A 21465-nucleotide genomic window follows, 5' to 3' on the forward strand; every position below is an offset into this window, starting at 1 on the left:
CGTGTTGACTAGGTAAGTGTTGTGCAGACCATGTGTTACTGACCCCACCATCGGTTTAGCACACTGTTTTCTCTCTTACCTTTTAGAGTATGTGTGGAAACTGCCCCCCGCCCCCCCCCCACACTGAAACAAGAAGCCCTTCTGACCTGGATCCGGGTGGAATTCTTGGTTTGTCCCTCAGGGTGCCCTGATGTAGTGAGACTTCATTCCAGTGGTCCTTAGCTCAGATAAATAGACGCATACCGCATACGTACATAAATACACTCGCTGGAACTGTCTCGTCTGTCAGCCACCTTTGTCTTCCTCAGCCGGTCCTGCCTCGGGGCTGCACACAGCCCATGCCCCAGGGGGGGCCTTTGCCCTGTGGTTTCCCAGTTCTCGTGTTCCACCGTGCGGGCCGTGCGGGCCAAGTAGGAGCAACATCAGCAGGGGGGAGTCTTCCCTCCTGAAACTTCTTAGGTTTGGTAACTGGGACTGACCAGCGCTGACAGGAAGTAGAGGCATTTATTAAAAGCCAGAGTTGTCAGCGTGCAGGATGCAGAGCTCCTGTTCGCAAAGGATTTTGTGGTTGGCTTGGTGCTCCTCTATAAAAGTAAAGAATTGGACAAAAATGGGAGGAGCGTGCTTAGGTCTCTAAAGTCAGATCCTTTTTCCTAAGTAATTTGCCTTTAGAGTTTCATTTGTTTGGAATTTCCTGAGATTTTGATCTTGCCAGACAATTTCCAGCAAAACAAAATTCTGGGCAGGTGAAGAATTTGCATGTGAAACGAAATCATTGTTCTTGTTTTTAACTCTTTTCTTAACGTATTATCCTTGGTTCAGCCCTGAAGGTTATTCTGTCTTTTGTGACTCTCAACTTTTCCCTCATCTTCTGGTTCTTACAAAAGGAGTGGCATTGTCTGAATGGAGGAGAGGAATAAAAATAGACGTCAAACCATTATTCTTGCCTAGGCAGGCTTGCGTTTACGGCTTGGAGTGGAATGACGTGTCTGATCTGGTGAAGAAGGGGTATTTCGGGTTGGTTTGGCTTCTTGTTGGATTTGACTTTTTTTTTGAAGGTTTGTCTTTTAAACTGGAATTTTTATGTGAATGTAATCAAATGTGTATAAACATCCTTAGTTTCCCAGTTGACATCACACATTTCTGTTACCTGTACTAAACACAAGTCATTGTGGTGAATGGCATGAGGCAGGGTTGCTTATTCAAATGAACCAAGGCCTGGCATGATTAAGTGGTCGTAAAGCAGACTTGTGACCAGAGAGTTCTTTTCTTCCTGGCCCAGTGTCCTTTCCTCCAGATGTGCCCCTTTCCCAGAGCCCGGGGAACGCCTCTTGTCGGAGTGACGGAGCAGAGGCTTCCTTCTGGGACTGCAGCGCTCGCCCGCCTCAGTCTGCTCGCCGCGGAGCGGAGGCGCTGAGCCCTCATTGCTACTACGGGAATTGTTTTTACCATGAAAGTGCCTTTAAACAAGTCTGAAGGCCAGAGGTAGACCGGTTGAGAACCAAGTCGAAATAGCATTAAAGCCAGAGCTGTTGGCAGGAGTCTTACAAAATGTGTTGAAGATGGTTATGGGAAGCAGGAAGCATTTCTGTCCCAATAGGTTGGGTTCAGACATACTAACACAGTCCCGGTGTTGTGGTGTCTGTTACTGAGTCCCCACTCACCATCACATTCTTTGTCTTGTTTCCCCCTTCCTTGCTTCCCCTCCTCACCACCCTCTTCCCCCCTGGCCACTGCGGGCACCAGTAGCCGTCGTCCACATGTTGGGCCTCAGGCTGCTTCCCTACCAGGACACGGGCCGGCGGCGTTGGCTGTGGACACGGAACCAAGGTCAGCGGGTTCTCGTGCTGTGTGCCTTGGGACATTTGACTGGCTGCAAAGCTAGCAACAAACTGCTACTTTCATGGTCTAATCTGTGGTTGTTTTCTGTCTCTGTATTTAAGGCCGGTTGAAGAAGATAGATGATAGAAGCAAGCCTGTCTTACGCTTGCTTAAGCAAGTCTTCAGCAGGTTGGGAGAGGTGCTCATGAGCAGTCAGAAAGCCGGGCGCAGCAGCCTGTAAGGCAGAACAGGCTCCGAGGGGCCGAGTTCGGCGTCCATGGGTTTTGGTTTTCGTCTGAGTTTTAATCTCCCTGTTTTGTCTTCTTTAAATTGACAGGCCTCAGATAAAAAGCTGTGGGCGGTCTCATGTTTCGTGGAGTACCTGGGTGTGAGTCTCAAAGATTATGACTGTCCGGAGCATCCCTTAAATCTTACTTGGGTCAGTTCACAGGAACAGGGTTCAGATGGACTTTTCCAGCTGGCAGAGTCTAGAACGGTAACCAAGCATGAAAGTACAGACAGTCCCTAATACGTAAACGCATCCGGTACAAAAGGTTGAAAGTTAGTTGTTCAGGACATGGAACATAGTTTCTATAGAATCAACGCGGTGGTGAAGGTCCCTGTTTAATCTGCAGTATACCTGAAGTGTCCCTGTTAATACGTGCTTTTCCCGTAGAATTAGTATATACGATGATTACTTATGCATAATAGTGGTTTTATTAATAAAAACCATTCTCGGTTCCGTCTGGGAGGTTGTGTGTGTGTCTCTGGGGGAGGGGGTGGGATGGGTGTGTATTAATATACGCTGTTCTCATGCAACCTTGGCACTGGACGTAGTTTTTCTCCTCCCCTCCAGGTAAGTGTGGACTCCCATGGATTTCAGGGGAGAGGCTGGGTTAGGGATGCAGCGGGTAGACTGGAGCTTGAAGAATTGGTTAGGCTGGTGCTTCTGCGGCTGGAGAGCAATGGCAGCTCCCACAGCACTTCCTGGGCCAGCCATCTCTTCATTGTTCTCTGTTGTTGTCTCCTGGGGTCTCCAGACATTGACCTTTTTTCCTTGGTTACCTTTTTTTTTGCTTGGACTAGGGTTTTTGCTTCTGATCTGTGCCTGAATTTCCTGTCCGAGGCTCCTGTTTTTGAAATAAATGTAAAGTCTTTCAAAATTAAATGTTGTAGCAGAGTTGTTACCTGTTAATTTTTCTGTGAGAAATTGTAGAATCCCAGGTGACTAAACTTTATAAACTGTACCTGTAATCGCAGGTGACTAAACTTTATAAACTGTACCTGTATTTCAATTTCATTCTCCCCTGATGTGTATCACATCGCAGAAAATAATAATAGCTTTTATAGTTAATACTGGTTACATTTCCCTTGATTATATTTCTTATTTAAGACTTGTTTTCAGGTAAGACCTTTTCATGACCGTACCTGAAACTGTACAACGCATTTTCTACTTAAACCTTTGGAAGCTGTCCACAGAGTCCAAGATGAGTTCCGCCAGGCACCTGGGTAAACCTTCGGGCAGGTGATCTCTGTGGCCTCCTCCAGCTTGATTGGTGCCCCACCTGGTCCACAGAAATCTGCGTGGGCAAGTACAGGCAGCACAAGCCAGGCCTAGCAGACGGGACCTAGAGAGCGTCTGAATGGCTCGGCAGGCCTGGCCCTCGCAGCCTTGGAGAAATGGTTTGCTCCGGGGCTATCGTCTCCCGTAAAAGTCACATTCCCCTCCCTGAGCCCACAGATAGCCAGCTTGCACTTCATCTTCGTGCTCAACCAAGCAGTGCTGAGATGCAGGGGCCTTGGGCTCCTGGCTGATGGCTGTAGTTGCCCTGGGTGTTTCCATTTAGCACCTGGCTGCTTTTGAACTGGCTCGTGGAGAGCTACAGGGCTAAGGTTCCCTGCTAGTTCATGTTCAGCTTTTTGTCCCTGACTGGACAGCAGCTGTTTCACTTCTCAGCAGAAAGGGCCACTGGGCCTACCCATGCCCACTCAGAAAGGAAGGTGTGATGTACCACTTCTGAAAGGTTGGGTCTGGCGCCATCGTAAACAAGAAGGGGGGTCAGGCAAGGCTGGAGGTGGAACGTGGCTGCTCCCCAGAATTACAGATTGTTCCACAAGTACATTCTGGCACAGTGTGATGGAAGTTTCTGGCATATTATTCCTCTTAATAATCATAGCACAGAAGGGGATGGGGGAGTGGGCTTGTCTGGCCGTGGAAGCTGTCATATTAAACAGCACTTTTTGCTTTTAACAAGCTTCATCCAAATGAGACTTTACGTTTTCTCTCTCAAATTTACTGGCAGTTTTTCTGAAAACATCTAATTATTTTGCCAGAAAATCACTCAAGGACTTAGCCTTTTTTTTTTTAACCTATGCAAATATGTACACACTCTTTTAAAATAGATCAGACAGAAATGGGTTACCTGTAAGATATTATATATTCTCTAATGCATTCTTTTTATATTAGATACATTTCTATAGACTTTCTTATGCTCTTATTTGGAGGATGTATTTTGTAACATAGAGCAGTGCTTTATCTTGCCTTATAAGCTTGATAAATTTTTTAACCATAAACATTTTTTTGTATATTGTGAAATCCACTGAGTAATTATAACATCAGCAGACATTTGTTTACACATTAACATATATATCTATTCCTAGTTGCACTAAAAACCCAAAATAGCCTTCAGTTCTTCAGTTTTTCCCTTACTTCCAGCTGATTGCCACGCCTGCCGGCTTCCTTCTTGAAGTGTGCATCTGACCCTCTTCTCCCTCGTTTTCTCCGCTCGCCTCTTCAGGCCCCTCCTCTCTGGCCGTTTATGGTCCCCTTCAGCTGGATCGAGCCCTTCACTTCCAGCCTGTCTTTCATGGGACGAGAAGGGATATCCTTGTCCTACTCGAAGACTTCCAGTGGCTCTCCGTTGCTGGGTCTGTCGTCTCCAGATTCCTTGGCCTCACCTAACACAGGTGCTTACAGCAGGTCCGCGGAGGGTGTGGCCCACTCTGCTGGCTGGCCTCCCCCACCCCTCAAACCCCTCTCGCCCGTTCCCTTTGCACTCCAGACTGAGTTGTCGAGGGTGCTGGGTCTTCTGTCCGCCAAGAGCCTCCTTTCAGCTCACAGGCCCCACCTCCGTGGAGCATGTGCCTCCTGCTCCCAAGGCCAAGCTGACTGTCCTGTTCAGTTCCCTTTCTTTAAAATACTATGGCAAATATTACTAGTATGCTTTCTCTGTTACCTCTGTGAATGCAGTGATTTTCCCTTATCCACCCCAGGAATCCCATCTCCCTGGAGGAAAGTTAGGATTTGGTCCCGGGAAGAAAGCCACTGAGAAAGCACGTATTCTGCCTCTGGCATGCCAAATAGCATTTTTTTTTTTTTAAACAACATGTTGCTCCTTTTTAGCAATTCCATTTTATGTGAATTAATCTTTTTATTCTATTGCTTATATATTATTTTCTTCTTAGCTAGAACATGAACCCTCCAGGAATATGGGATTGTGCCTTTCAGACCTTTGTATCCTCAGGACCAAGTGTATTATAGCACCTGGCTTATTGTCACCTTGTGGACTTGTATCATACACGCATTTAATCTTGCTTAGTTAAACTATACATAGTGCCACAAGCAAAACGAGAAATTCCCCTAAGTACCACATTGTCCTATCTGACCACATCTTGATATCCTCTGCAAGGAAGGGGAGACTGCAGGTGAAAGAGAAACAAAAGAAGTTAAGATCTGGGCTTTAAAATATCTCAAGCTTCAATGCTGGCAATTCAAGATTTTTTCTCGCAAGGTTTTAATCTCAGTTGCATGCAATTTTTGCCTCATAGAAAATTATAGAATTTAGTTGCCATGTAAGATGGATACCTCTGTACACCCTTCAGAAATGTTTATGGAATTAAAGAAACCACATTAAGGACTCAGTTCTTAAGAGTAAGCTGCCTAACAATTATTTATGAACAGAAGAGTTGTAATTTTCCCTACAAACCATTATGCTGGTCATCTATAAATTCATATAAATTATGTTGACACTTAATTCATTCCAACTTGATTGGGTGCCCGTGGATACCAGGCAGGATGCTAGGCAGTGAACGGGCGCAGGTGATTGGAAACACAGCCTGTGGTCTCTGTAGCAGTCACAGGAGAGCGATGACATGAGACAGTCACGCAGACTATGAATTGTGGAGGAAAGTGCCATGAAGGAAAAATAAAAGGTGCAAGGAGAGTGTTGAAGAAAGGGCTTTAAGCTGGTGTGAAGAGGTCAGTGAGTGCCTGGGCAAGGCTTCCAAGATGGGGTGGGACAGCCTTTTGAACAGAAGGGACTTAGCAGTTTTCAACAAGGCAGGGGAAGACATGCATGGCCTAAGCATTTGTCTCCAGAGTATGTCACCTCCTGAGATAATGACTCCTGGAAGTTAATTATTCACTCGCAGAAAGTAGGACTTCCTCTTTGTTTATAGACATTTTAAAATTAAGGATTTGTCTTATGCTAGAATCCCATGATTTGTTGAAGAGTCCTGTATTCACTTTACTCACGTTGCTTGAGATTTTATAAAATATTTTGAGAATACCTAAAGTCTTGATCTTATCCTTTCAACCCTTATTAAGAATTCTTATTTTTCTAATTTATACTGTATTTCATTATACAGTGATTTGTTTACTGTGGAAAACAAAAAAGAATAAAAGTTTTCTTTATCCCTATCACTGCACAGTGTAGGCACCATAACCATTTTGTCTTATTTTCTGCCAATCATTTTTAATTGAAATTTTTATTGAGATAATTATAGATTCATGTGAGAAATAATAGAAAGATCCCTTGTACCCTTTGCCCAGTTTCCTCCACCTTGATAACATTATGCAAAAGTGTAATACACTGTCACAACCAGGATATTGATATTGATAGCAGTTTGTCCATCTTACCAGGTTTCCTCGGTTTTGCTTATGCTCATTTGTGTGTGTTGTTTTCCATAGGTCCTTGTATTAGTAATGCTATTTTGTGGTGTGATTTCATTCCAGTTTTTTTCTTTTTTGCCCTCAAAAAGCTTCTCCTCTCCTGATCATATATCCCTCTCACATCCTTGTGTGCTTTTTCTAAACTTGTTTTAAAAAGCAACTGCCCATAAGGGAAGTAAGTGGATTGAGAACAGAATTGTCAGTCTGAATGTACTTTACCAGCTTACTGATTATTTGTAGACAGTTTAGCCAATTTATAGTTTCTGGCCTTGCTACGGAAAGATCCTCTGGGTGGTTTCTAACCAAGAGAGAACCATTTAGTGCCATTCAAAACAGACCAAAGTTTGTCTGAAAAAAAGCCTGACAGGGATGTGTAAATGTTAAGTTGCCTGTAATTTAAGCAGAGCAGAGTAAGTAGAAGGATAAACATATACAGAGAAAGTACAGGTAACAAAGGAGGCTTTGAGAATTTTGCTCGTATTTCTTGAGTGAATAGTCTTCTCATTAAGATAATAACCACTTGCTGCATGTATGGTCAGTTGATTTTTCAGTAGTCATATGATTTTCATATGTGGTCTGGTTTTTGGTATTACTTGAGTTTTCTCAATGGAAATATATTACCTTAATAAACAGAAAATACCCCCAATTTTCCATTTTGGACTAAAAAGAAACAATAGACATGAGATAAGTAAGAAGGAAATTGGTTTAAAATATCTGAGTTCAGGAAGCATGAATAGCGTGGGAGAGAAGCCAAGATGCTTGATGCCAGTCATGAAGTTGCACAGGGTCGCTGAGAGCACGGTGACCAGTCAGCCAGCCTGAAGAAACTTCACAGTAGGAGATAACTGCCAAGGGCCTCTGTCCATGCAAATGGAAAGGACCCCAGAAGGAACACGAGGTGTGAGTGTCACATTAGAGTTTGGAGAGTGAGAGAAGGGAGCTCCTTCTGTCCAGAACAGGATCTCAGTGGAGGTTAGCCTCCCACTGATGAAAAAGAACTGTTCGGTTCTGGCTGACCTTGTTCAGCAACTCTTAATAATTAAGATTTAATAACGTAAGAATGTGTGGAAGGTACTTAAACAAGAGAATCTGTTTCTCAAACCTGTTAAAGTGGTGAAGTTTTTTTTAGCTTATTGTTTAGTCACTAAATTGTGTCTGATTCTTTTTGACCCCTGAGCCGCAGCATGCCAGGCTTCCCTGTCTTTCACTACTTGCTGGAGTTTGCTAACAGTCATGTCCCTTCAGTCGGTGATGCCATCCAGCCATCTCATCCTTTTTTGTCCCCATCTCCCACCTTTAGTCTTTCCCAGCATCAGGGTCTTTTCCAGTGAGTCAGCTCTTTGCATCAGGTGGCCAAAGTATTGGAGTTTGAGCTTCAGCATCAGTCCTTCCAGTGAATATTCAGGGTTGATTTCCTTTAGGATTGACTGGTTTGATCTGCTTGCTGTCCAAGGGACTCTCAAGAGTCTTCTCCAGCACCACGGTTCAAAAGCATCAATTCTTTGGTGCTCAGCCTTCTTTATGGCCCAACTCTCACATCCGTACATGGATGTGAGACTACTGAAAAGGTCACAAGCTTTGACTAGATGGACCTTTGTTGGCAAAGCAATATCTGCTTTTTAATACATTGTCTAGGTCTGTCACAGCTTTTCTTCCAAGGAGCAAGCATCTTTTAGTAAGGTGGTCTGATATTCCCATCTCTTTAAGAATTTTCCACAGTTTGTTGTGATTCACAAGTCAAAGGCTTTAGCCTAATCAGTGAAGCAGAAGTAGATGTTTTTCTAGAATTCTCTTACTTTTTCTATGAGCCAGTGGATGCTGGCAGTTTGATTTCTTCTATTTGCAATGTGATTGATAAACCCAGAAAATGCAGTTTTAGAAAAATTAACCTGAGTAAATGAAGGTAGGTTAGATGGCTGGATAACAAAATTATATTATAGAATAATACATATATTGTGGGCCCGTCTATGTAAAAACAAGTAGTAACAATTCAAAAATAGTGAATTCATTATTTAAGAGTTCATTGTTTGTTTTGTATGTTTGGAGGAGTAGATACGACTAGACTGTTAACGCTGGTGAGGTTTTTCCTTACACCTGTATACTGTATACACTGGACACGTTTTTGTAATTCCTGTGGAGGAATTTTGTAAGTCTTTGAGTATTTAGGAATGTTTGCATTTTCTGATGACTCGTTTGATACTGAAGTCACTGTTATGTACCCTTGGAGCGCTCACTTGGGGACTGTTACTGTGACTCCCTCTGTGAGCACTATTGAAGTTAAGCAGTAATCAACCGCTCTTTCCTTCCCTCTCCCCCAGCATGCGATTTGAAGTATTTTCAGTTGGCGTCTGAGGAGCCTCAGTTCACCTCCGTAAGCTGATTGCCCTTCCTGTCCTGCCTTCCCTGCTCGCCCTGGTGGTGTCCTCTGCATTGTATGCGCCGCCTGCCGCACGGCCGCACTTTTCTCTCAGGGCTGCTCTGTCATCCAGTATCTAAGCCGGATCCGACTCTTTAGACCTGCTACTAAGGAGTAATGCTCACTGTCGTTGCTACTTAAACCTTTCTTGTCATTTCAGTTGCCTGATGCTCCTTCTCTACTAGATTCCTCAGGAATGGTTTATAGAAATAGTCTGTGAATTATCAATGCATATTCATAACAACAGTTTGTCTGCAGCTTTAAAATTTGAAGGCCATTTTATCTATATAAAAATCTTTGGATCCCATATTATTTCCTTAAGTAATTTAAATATATTATCCCACTGTATGTCTTATGGTATAAAGCATTGCTGTCGATGTTTGACGGTCTGATTTTTTTGCCCTTTAAAGTTATTTGGTCCTTTTGCTAGATGCCCAAAGGATTTTTTTCTTAACCTTTTGTGTCAAAGTGTAATCATTTATTAAACTATATCTTGCTCTTGGCCATCTTAGGTCATTCTCCTCCCAAATCAGTGTGTTCTTTTAATATATAGTTTCAAACCTTTTCCTTTTTTTAATTTCAGGAGAGTCTTAAATTCGAAGTTGCAGTAATTTCTGTTGTTCCATTGTTTTTATTTTCTTCCCAGGGACTCAGCCTGTTGTGTGTTTGTTTGATTTGCTTGTTCTATTATCTATTTCTTCACTTCCTCAAACATTTTAAAATCTAATTAGCTTTAAAAGTAAAAGAAAAATTGTTAAATATAATTGCACATTTAAAAAAATACAATTTCAAACTTACACAATTAAAACAGTACAGAGAACCTATTTCTCTTTGGTTATATTTTTTGGAATTTTTTTTTTTAAACTCCACTATATCTGTTTCCTTTAAGGCATTAAACATGTGTGTTTGCTCTTGGGTTCTCCTTGTTTATCTTTATTTCCGAAAATACTTTCTTCTTTTCCTCTTAATTTGTCCCCGCTTTGTTTCACTTATCTTTTCAAATCATTCTCTTTCCCAGTGACTTTGTTTTGTGAGTTCGCGTTCTCATCTGTGCCCTTCTTCCTGAGCCGCTGCCACGTCCCTAGTGTCTTCTCAGCTCGTTGGATTAGCTTCATCTTTGTGGGTACCTTTCTGCCTCGCTATTGTTTTCTGTAGGGGAATTTTTTGTCCCTTGTTCTCTCATATAGTACTGGTATGTGGAACTCAGCTGTTCCTTGTCTGTTGACCATCTTTAAGCGAACAGTTTCCCAGCAGTTTGAGGAGGAAGGGGTGGGTCACATGGACAGTCTAAGCTCAGGGCTCTCGGGCTCCTTCTTGAGCTGCCTTTGTGAAGTGACTTATGTGTCTCCAGGATCTGCTTCCCCTGTCCCTCCCATTTTTACCTGTTATCTCAGCCTTCTCTCTGCTCTGCCCCTTTTGTCCTTACTGTGCTCCATGTGTTCTACTCCCAGAAGCCTCTCGGTACAGGCTTTGTCTTGGAAGGTCTTAGTGGGGAGAGCCTGGAGGTCCTCCGGGTACCAGGGGCAGGGGGAGCTTGCCGACGCCTGTGAATCAGAGCCTGCAGGATCTGCTCCCGGGTTGGCTGCGCACACGGTTGGCCTGTTACACCTCCCCATGAGGCCTGATGCTTCGGGGTTCTCCTGATCACAGCCGTCGGAATCCCCCATGTCTTCATTCTCCTTCTTCCCATGCAGTGTGACGCCACATGGGTCTTAATCACTGGCTGTCCCCACCTCCTTGTCCTTTCAAAGCCCTAAAGGGGTTCGTTTTGTTGTCCGAGGGTTGTCTGTCAGTTTTGCTGTCCCATTGACTTTTATGGGGAGTTCAGGGAGAGGGAAGACCTGTGCCGCTGCCACCGGCTTCCCAGAGCCATAAAGCCAGAGTAGTCTCTCAGAAACAGCATCGGATTGTAGTATTCCTCCCTGCTCAAAAAAAATTGAGTTGCAAGAATCCTTCATGAAAACTTTCAAACATATAGAAATAGATTAGTATAATGAACCCCCGTGTATTCGTCACTCAGTTTCAACATTATAAGCGCATGGCTCATCTTTTTTCCTCTGTACCCCCTACCCATTAACCCCTCCCGGCTCTCATTTATTTTGAAGTATGTCCTAGCATGATAATAAATACTTTAAAAAAAAATTTGAACACTCAGGATCAGAGGAGCCAGAGTCACGTTGCCTTTGGACTTGGGAAGGAAAGGGAAATGTCAGGGAAAGCTGACGTTAACGTCCGGGGTCTGAGCTGAGGCCCTGTCAGCCTGGACATACATGAACAGGCGTTCGGAGTGCGGCCTGTAGGGAGCTGAACATCGTGGCATGCTCTGCGAGGCGGGGAGCTGGGAAGACAGCGCCTGCCCTTCCTGCCTGAATATCGTTTGCTGCAGAGGGCCCTGGGGGTGGGGAGGTGTGCTTTCTACCACGCTGAGTTCTCCTCAGCCTGGCTCCAGACTCCAGGAAAGCCTTCTTGATATTCCAGCTGCTGACCTGCTCCTCCCCTGGTCTGTAGGGATGGGGTTCAGGGAGCCCGGATCCCATCTCAGATGCAGTGAAGCCTTCTCCAGGAATGTAGCACATCAGAGAGCTGTACCGCCTGCAGGAAAAGTGGAGAGGAAGAGGCACATCCTTCCAAGAAATGCTGCTCTCACACCCAGCCATTCCCTGGGTATCGTGGCAGGAAGTTACTCATCACTGGAAAATCACCCCTGACCTTTCTGTTGAGGCCGTCCGAGAGCAGAGCTCTCAGAGATGGGGGGGTCACTGGTGCTCACTTGTTAGAGCCACTGCTTGTTTTCCAGCTCCATCCTCACGCTTTCTCGGTTTTCCTCATTCCACGTTCCTGTCTCTCAGCTTGGTTCATTCTGCTTAGCCCACTCAACTCAGGGGATCCTTGATGAGGGCCCTGCATCTGCAGGAGTCGTGCTCGGCGGGGAACACGCTAGACCTGGAGTGTCTGCTCCTTGGAGCTGAGGAGGCTCAGACCGCAGTCTGGGAAAGCCTGTCTGGCCCTGTGGAGCAGAGGCAGCTTTAGGACCTGGTAGGTGTGCCCTGTGCGCCCCTGGGGGTCCCAGACCCGGGTCACAGGCCCAGATGAGGTGCAGGCCCACTCTGTCCTCTGACCACAGGCCTGGAGAGGGCCCAGGCGGCAGGCTGCTGGGGTTGCTCAGTGGAAGATGGCCATGCTTTCCCCTCCCCAGCCCTCATTGATCAGGCTTCCTTTGAATCAACAGTGTTGGCACAGACTAGGCAAAACAGCTTGGCTATCAGCCGTCTGACTTCTTTTCTCTGCTTAGCGCTAACCAGTGTCGGCAAGGAGAGGCAGCAGGTCAGCAACGCTGTGAAGAGCTCTGCTCTGCATCACATGTGGCTGCTCCCCGGTCACTCCTGAGTTTGCCGTTCTCACTGTCACCGGCTCTTCTCCGTGCCTTTCGCTTCTTCCTGTGAACAGATGCCCCTCCCAGCAGGCCTGCACTCAGTGGTGCTGTGTTTGGCCACAGCTGGTCTTCCCCACCGAGTGGGACCTCGGTGAGGACAGGGATCATGACAGAGCCACCTGCCCCGCAACACCGGCGCAGCGTGAGATGCAAGGCAAGAAATTGACTGCAGGTACAATGATATATTGTGCTCTGGGTTCTGAAGGTGATCCTCCTCAAAACTTGACTTTGGCACCACATGTAAGGCTTTGCTTTAAAAAATAGACTTGGGTGTTAAGACCAGTTACCTTTAAGAGTGTTACAGTTCTGGCTTTCTGACTACCCTGTTCTGGAGTGAACATGCCTTACTGACGCTCCACAGTTTGCTCTGAGTAATCTTGGGAAGGTTGCTTTTCACGCAGTAAGAAAGCAAACATTCAAATAGCGAGCTTTTTTTCAAGTTTAGGCATTGCTTGTTCCATGAAAATGTCACTAGACTTAGTGTCTCTAAAGTTCTTTATTTATCCTGGTTTTTGCAAAATGTTTGATTTATTTGGTCCTAGGGATTTATTTTCCTGCTAAGCCAGCATAAATGTCGTCGTTTTGTGAGCCTTGGGAAGAAGAGTGTCTGGCTATTATTGTAATATCTTAAGGGATATTGCTTATGCAATAGCTTCAGTTATTTATGTATAGTAGTGACCCAAGTCTGTGTCTAGCAATATGTATATGGATTTTTAGTTCCTATATAGTTTTAGTTGTAGCATTGAGATATCGAGCAAATCCTCTTGAGGAAAGATTTGGCATGCATCAGCTTTCAAAAGCTTCTAAAAATTGATCATATATTATTAGCAGAGGTTTACTGCCTCCTTCCATCCCATAGAAAATGTATTATTATTATTTTTTTTTTTTTTTAGAAAATGTGTTTTTTGTGTATCCAGTTCTCAGAAGGCAGATGGCCAAAAGACCATGCAGCTGTTGCTCATGGCCTGTGACTGGCGAGGAGGAGGGCAGTTGGTGGTGGTGATGGTTTAGCCACTGAGCTGTGTCTGACCCTTTGCAGCCTCACAGACTGCAGGTACCAGACCCCTCCGTCCGTGGGACTTCCCAGCAACAATGCAGGAGTGGGTTGCCATTTCCTTCTCCAGGGAATCTTCCCAACCCAGGGATCGAACCTGCGGCTCCTGTATTGACAGGCATCTTCTTTAAAACAATTGCATCTGAATATGTTGAAGGAGGCGGGAAGATGTTCTAATTTGTTGAGGTACAGCTATTTTTGAAGAAGGAAATGGCAACCCACTCTAGTATTCTTGCCTGGAAAATTCCATGGACAGAGGGAGCCTGGCGGGCTACAGTCCATGGGGTCGCAAAGAATTAGACATGACTGAGCAACCAAGCAACAACAGCACAGCTATTTTATGCTGGATCTTGTTTGAAGTAGTTACTCAGAAAGTTGTTTTTTGATTAAATATACTCAATAAAGTAAAATTTGCTTTGACAGAAGTTAAAAAGTTAGAAGTAAAAAAAAAAAAAAAAGAAGTCAGGTAACATGGAGAAGTATGCTTTTTACAAAGTTAATTGCTTATCAACATGGCGAACAGAAATAATTTAATGTTTTCATTGTTTTCCATGTATTTCACTACAAGTTTAGACACAGAATATACATAACAGATAAATACGGGGGCAGAACTTTGTGCCAAAGCCATGCTGCCTACCCTTTCCTTACAAAAGAACAAAGGAACAGTGTTCATCTTAAGTGCAGAAATAACCATTGTGGGTATTTTTAATTTCCTACCATTTTAATCTCCTGTGTTCCTCTTGGTTTTTGCTAAATAGTTGTAAAGAATGAATCAAGCCTACATTAATCTTTAAAAAAAAACAACTGTACCTAGTTTTAATGGTTTTTCTTTGAAAAATAGTGATTTGTTCTTTCTGAAATCTGAATGATCAGATGCAGCTGCATTTTTGTTACTATTTGAGTTTAGGGAGAAGGGAGGTCAAGCACTCTGAATGGACACAGAGATTAGCAGAGTAACTGTTAGACTGACAAAAGAAGAGGAAACACCTATTCTTTGCATAGTTTGAGATTTAAAGGCAATAGAATGGGTATAGTTGAAAACTATAGAAGGAAAATAAACCAGGTGGATTAAAATTCTTTTTTTTTTCCTGAAGTGTTATTACATACTGAAGAAGATGACGACTTTCTACCATTATAATGAAGCAATAAAGGAAATCGCAGAGGAAAAGGTCAATAGGGTTTGAATACTTAAAAATTTAGAACTACTTTAAAACTTTTTATTACTTAGGTAATGCATATGTGCTGTAGAAAACCATCGGAAAACAATAGAAAATAAAAAATCCCTTAATCATTCTCCCAAGTGGCAGCTCTATTGTTGTAATGATGTTTTACGATCATCCTTCAACACTTAAAAAAATTTTTATGTAGCGGAAATTAACTTTAAATGTGCAAACAAATAAGTTGGAAAAGTGGTTTCCAGCACAGACAAAGAATTGATGGCTTTAAAATATGTAAAGAGCTTACATGAGTAAGAAAAATGCTTATATTTTCCAGGACCGGTGGGCAAAGACAGACATCCATTCCATTGTACCTCATTCAGCAGACGTTGAGTGCCTGTTGGTAAAGTTAAAGGAGTGCTTACTGTGCACAAAAGCAGCTGTTAGAAGGGACAGACGTGGCATTCTGTCATCTGTATGTTTTATTCCAGCGTTTGAGGCATACCAAGATATAAGTGAAAATGTATGGGAAACATTTTTCTTTAAACTTTCAAAAATAATGTAGGTGAGTGTGTGTATAAACTTGAGATGGAAAGCGGTTTCTTTTTTTTTTAATTATTTATTTATTTTACCTTACAACGTGTGTTGGTTTTGCCACACACGGACATGACTCCAGCACGGGTGCACACGTGCTCCCCATCCTGAACCCCCTGCCCCTCCCTCCCCACCCCACCCCCTGGGTCATCCCAGCGCACCAGCCCCGAGCACCCTGTCTCATGCATCGAACCTGGACTGGCGATTCGTTCCACATATGATAATTTACATGTGTCAGTGCCATTCTCCCATGTCACCCCGCCCTCGCCCTCTCCCACAGAGTCCAAACGACTGTTCTATACATCTTTGTCTCTCTTGCTGTCTCACATACAGGGTTATTACTACCATCTTTCTAAATTCCATATATATGCGTTAGTATACTGTATTGATGTTTTTCTTTCTGGCTTCACTCTGTATAATGGGCTCCAGTTTCATCCACCTCATTAGAACTGATTCAAATGTATTCTTTTTAATGGCTGAGTAATATTCCATTGTGTATATGTACCACAGCTTTCTAATCCATTCGTCTGCTGATGGGCATCTAGGTTGCTTCCATGTCCTGGCTATTATAAACAGTGCTGCGATGAACATTGGGGTGCACGTGTTTCTTTCAGATCTGGTTTCCTCAGTGTGTATGCCCAGAAGTGGGATTGCTGGGTCATATGGCAGTTCTATTTCCAGTTTTTTAAGGAATCTCCACACTGTTCTCCATAGCGGCTGTACTAGTTTGCATTCCCACCAACAGTGTAAGAGGGTTCCCTTTTCTCCACACCCTCTCCAGCATGTATTGCTTGTAGACTTTTGGATAGCAGCCATTCTGACTGGCATGTAAGGGTACTTCACTGTGGTTTTGATTTGCATTTCTCTGATGGTGAGTGATAGTGATGTTGAGCATCTTTTCATGTGTTTGTTAGCCATCTGTATGTCTTCTTTGGAGAAATGTCTGTTTAGTTCTTTGGCCTACTTTTTGATTGGGTCTTTTAGTTTTCTGGAATTGAACTGCAGAAGTTGCTTGTATATTTTTAATTCTTTACCCGTTGCTTCATTTGCTATTCTTTTCTCCCATTCTGAAGGTTGTCTTTTCACTTTGCTTATAGTTTCCTTTGTTGTGCAGAAGCTTTTAATTTTAATTAGATCCCATTTGTTTATTTTTGCTTTTATTTCCAATATTCTGGGAGGTGGGTCGTAGAGGATCCTGCTGTGGTTTATGTCGGAGAGTGTTTTGCCTATGGGAAAACCGTTTCTTAAACAAGACTCCCCACAAAAACTAACAATAAAGGAAAAGATTAATAAATTGAACTGTGTTGACATGAAGAACTTCTCTTCATCAAAAGACACCATTAACATTGGGTTGTTTGCAGAAATGGCCTGCGCATAGATCAGGTTGTCCTTAATTTACCCACAGTGTACCGCGCGTGTGCTTTTACGCGTGGCGCCTGCTGCCCGTCTTTGTTCTCAGGCGCTGTTCAGTGCTAGAACCCTCACCCTAATCCCCAGGAGGAAGCAAAAGGAAACGCACGTGTGGATGGAGGTCGGGGCTTCTCCAGGAGGGGTCAGATCCTTGGTGGTGGGGAGGGGTGTAGGTAGAGCACCCGCCTGCTCGGAGCTCTGGTCCTTCTGCTTTGCTGTCGGTCCCTGATGAGCAGTCGTGGGCCTGTCTGTGTGAGTTCCGTGTGACAGCCTCGCGGCTGTTTGTCTGGCCGTCTTCCCCACTGGGGCACAGGGTCCACAGGGGCAGGACTTTGCCGCCTTGATCACCCTCCTGTCCTTACTGCTTTCCATGTAGTCAGTGCTAAACAAATATTTGGATGAATTAAAGAGATTCAAACATTGAATCTAAACTTTGCTTCCTTAATCCACATGTGCAGAGTTCTTGCAAAGAGCTTGGTCACCGCTTCCTCTCTTCCCCGAATTGTCATTTTACTTTTGTGGCTTCGCTAAAGAACTATCACTTTAGAATGCTTTTGAGCACCGGGCGCATCTTCCTTCATCATCTCTAATCCCCAAATGGTATGTAGAAAAGTACATTTACATCTAGAAGGTATTTAGAAAACTCACTTGATTGGTAACAATAATACAAAAGCCTTTTCTTTGGTTATGGTAAGAGAATCTTGTACTACTTTTGAAATATTAAACAAATTCTTAACCAAAGCTGGTTTCACTTTGACATTCTGTTTCCCTCCCATTCACACTCCTAGATTATCCACAGAATGCCATCAGTTTCATAAATATGGTTCTCAGCTATTTCAGAGGAGGCGTACTGTGTGGGTTCCTCAGGTCCCTCTTGGGAGAGTGACCGTGGAGGAGGAAGCTGGTGGTTGGGAGTCTGGTTCCTTGTAAAGAAGGTATGAGCCTTCCACTCTCAGATGTCTGCCCGCTACTTGTGTCCTTAGTCAGCTGTGCCACTGTCCTCGGCAAAGTGCCAGAACCCCAGGGCCTGGACACTTAAACTGTCCTTATGGAAAGCAGAAGGTAAACAAAACAGAAGTGAAAGTGGATTCAGTTTTTTAGACTGTTCTCTTACAGGAATGGTTTTGTGGTTCTCAGCATTCAAAAAAAAAAAAAAATACTTGTTCCAATATGTTTCATTGACATCAGTTACTGTAAGTCTGATTCATTTTCTGCCTATTGATTTCTGCCCAAGGAGAAATTTATGACATTTAACAGAAAACGTAAGTGATGTTAAAAAGCAACAAAAACCAGATATTTTAAGGATTGTAAAAATAAGGTTTAAAGTCAGTGACCCTTGAAAACACAATTTTTATGTTTCTTTGTTAACTATTTGACTGTGTAACCATAGAGTTGTTAAAAATAAAGTAAATTATAATGTTAACATTATATTAAGTGTCAAAAAGATAATATAATTTACTTCGAAGATTTTTTTTTTTACCCTTAATATTCCACAGCTCTATTCTGACCCTGGCGTGTGGGCACTGACTTTTATTGTAGGGGTGTGCTGGGACCGCACAATTCTTGGCGTCTCCTGTTTCTCCATCTGTGGTCCTCTGGACTGGCTTCTAAAGTAACCAACCTTTGTGTTCTGTGGGGAGTTTATCTTCATCTGTTAAGGTCTGTTGTTGCTTAAATTTCAGTGGTTGTCAATTTCATTTCAAGATTTCTCATTTATTCTTTCCTATCTGCTTATTGTGGCTTCATTTATTCCTTTCTAGATGTATATGTAACATCTTTTTTATACACGATTTCTTTATTTATACCTGATCTCAAATATATTTATCTTTAAAGTGCCTGACAAGCTAACAGTAAATTTCATGTGAAATAGTTTTCTAGTTGATTATCTTTTTTGGAGCTAGTCTTTTGTGGTGGTGTGTGTTTTTCTTTTTTTGGTATTGTGCTTACAGATGATTTTGAGTGGGAGGTCTGTTTTTTTCGTTTGTTCTTGTTTTGTTTTTGAGCCTAGCTGTGCCGTTGTGTTTTTCTCTATATTTAATCGACCCTCACTTTGTGTTCAGAGCTGAAATCAGCCCCACCACCTCCACTGGTTGGTTCCCCGGTTCCCCTTGCCGACTTTGTGGAGGGTACTCCACACTTCCCATGCCTGCCCTCATCTTCTCATTTATGGGGAATTTGTAAAACAATTTGATTATGTTTTTTTCCATGTCATTTTCCAAATGCACATAATTGTTCTGGAAGTGATTTGTAACTCCATTATCTTTGAACCTCACCCCTGACCAGTGGACAAGATGACCCAACATTTCCGCAAGCTCTGGCAAGGATGATCATTGTAGATCTTGCTGTCTTTTAAATGCAGGCCAGTTGTGTTCATTTCTCCTTCCTCTCTTTCAGCTTACCACATTAGATTCTGAGGTTCTTGGTTTACTTTTCAGCATCCTTTTCTATTCAGTACATAATCATTTTAAACTTTAAACCAAGCAAGCTTGCTACTAGTTAACTAAATTTTATTATCTAAGCATTGTAGATTATTGTACAGTTTAGCAGTATTGACTATGACTTCTGGCATATTGATTATATAAATGGATAAATATAATAGTTTCCTAAGGTTTATTGGAAGGGCTGAAGCTGAAGCTCCAATACTTTGGCCACCTGATGTGAAGAACTGACTCCCTGGGAAAGACCCTGAAGCTGGGAAAGACTGAAGGCAAAAGGAGAAAGGGGTGGCAGAGGATTCGATGGTTAGATAGCATCATTGACTCATTGGACATGAATTTGAGCAAACTCTGGGAGATAGTGAAGAACAGGGAAGCCTGGTGTGCTGCATTCCATGGGGTGGCAAAGAATTGAACATGACTTAGTGATGACTTAGCGACTAAACAACAACAAAGATTTTTGTAGTAAATTATATTGTTCCATTAACTAGTATAGACAAAGAATACAGCATTGCTTTCAGCTCGAAAGATGTTGAATTTCTGATTTTGATAATTTGTGTATTTCTCAGTATGCTTTACTATACAGTAATTTTATTTTATTTTATTTTAGTGGAGTGCAGTTTATTACACCGGTGGGCCCAAGGCAGAGTCTCCTCTTAGCCAAGGACCTATACAGTAATTTTATATTGTCATTTATAATGAGATTTATGAGCAATAGAGTTTGTTCAACACAAATGTTACTTGAAGATTTGGTTGCTAAAATTCTAGTCTAGCCATTTCCCCCCCCCCCCCCCACTTCTATATATATCTTCCTATTCAGTGGTGACTACTTGCAAGAGTTCCAGGAAATGTATGCCCTGTATGTTCACATATTATTTTAAATTATTGCATTTACTGTACTTCTGTATTTCCCTTTGATCTAGCTCTATTTCTGAGAGCCAGTAGCTTCCTTAAAGTACTAGGTAACAGCTAGAACAAATTAGGCAACCATTTGTAAAAAGAGGGTGTGGGGAGCATAAAAGATGTTGAAGATGCTAAGGGAGTTGCAGTTTGCTGCAGTTATAGCAAGTACAAGGTACCACTGGGGTTTTTTCTTCCTTCAGACATTTAAAAACAGATGGCTATCTAAATCATCTGAAAATAACCATTTTTGCTTTGAATTCGTGTTTTAGTAGCTCTTTTAGTACTATCTTGTCGAGAGGCTGTGTGACTCAGTTGCAAAGCAAAATAGTAATAATAATAATAACTGCTGTTATTATTGAAAAGCAGGAGTGGACCAGACATTTGCTTAAACACATTCCCTTTCAAGAACATTTCTATTCCATAATATGAAGCAGACTGGTATAGAGTTAAGGACTCTTTGAGCGCCTTTAGAACCATTCCTTAATTTCAGTCATTAGAATTAGGTTGAACGCCCACTCTGGGCCCGGGCTGGTGCTAGGAGGGTTGAGAGTCTAGGACCTTCCCAGCAGACTCCCAGCTTTGATGAGACACTGGCTCCACCTCATCGCTGTTGGATAGTTGTAAGAGAAGTAATGCATTTTACAGTGGGGCCAGAGACATTCACCCTGTTGTGGGACTGAAGAGAGAAGGATGTTCAAACTAAAATCGCTAGGTTTCACTTAACAAAGTGCTGTAAACATTAGTATATTTCTGCAAGCCTGGCTTTTATGCCTATGTGTTTTTAAAAATTAGAACTCTCAACGTAAAACATTATCAGCTTTATCCCATGTTTTGACTTTTGCCTAATTGGATTTGGGAGCTATTTGAATAATGGATAATGAGCTTTCCTGTAAATAGAGAAACCGATTGACTCTGGGCCCTAATTCATTCTGTTCCCAGAGCTTTATGAGGAGCTCACTGGGAGGTCATCAGTCATCTTGTTAAGTGAGTGTGGAAGGATGGGGAATCAGAACTAGCTTCAGAAAGTTTTCAAGTAATGATGGTTTCTGCTCTTCCTTGCCTGTTAAGATTGAGTTCAGATGTTTTGTTTAAATTTTATCCGGCATCTTTATCCCAACTTTCTAGCCCAGCCCAGTCATAATTTTAAAAGAACTTGCTTTTTTTTTTTTCTCCCATGAAAATGATTCACTGTGGAAATAAGTCAGATCATTTTGGGTACCCAGTGCCTATATGAAATGACACGGTGTAATTTAAACCACTCACCAGTAAGCTGTGACTGAACATGAGCCCT

General features: G+C 42.8%; 1 protein-coding gene across 2 annotated transcripts in view; it reads left to right on the top strand.

The window, feature by feature from the left end:
- PTPN1 (protein tyrosine phosphatase non-receptor type 1) overlaps positions 1-21465 on the top strand; it is a 62981-nt gene that overhangs the window by 15794 nt on the left and 25722 nt on the right. The gene's annotated exons all lie outside the window — the stretch shown is intronic.

The sequence above is a fragment of the Dama dama genome, chromosome 23 (genome assembly GCF_033118175.1).
Source record: "Dama dama isolate Ldn47 chromosome 23, ASM3311817v1, whole genome shotgun sequence".
Taxonomy (NCBI): domain Eukaryota; kingdom Metazoa; phylum Chordata; class Mammalia; order Artiodactyla; family Cervidae; genus Dama; species Dama dama.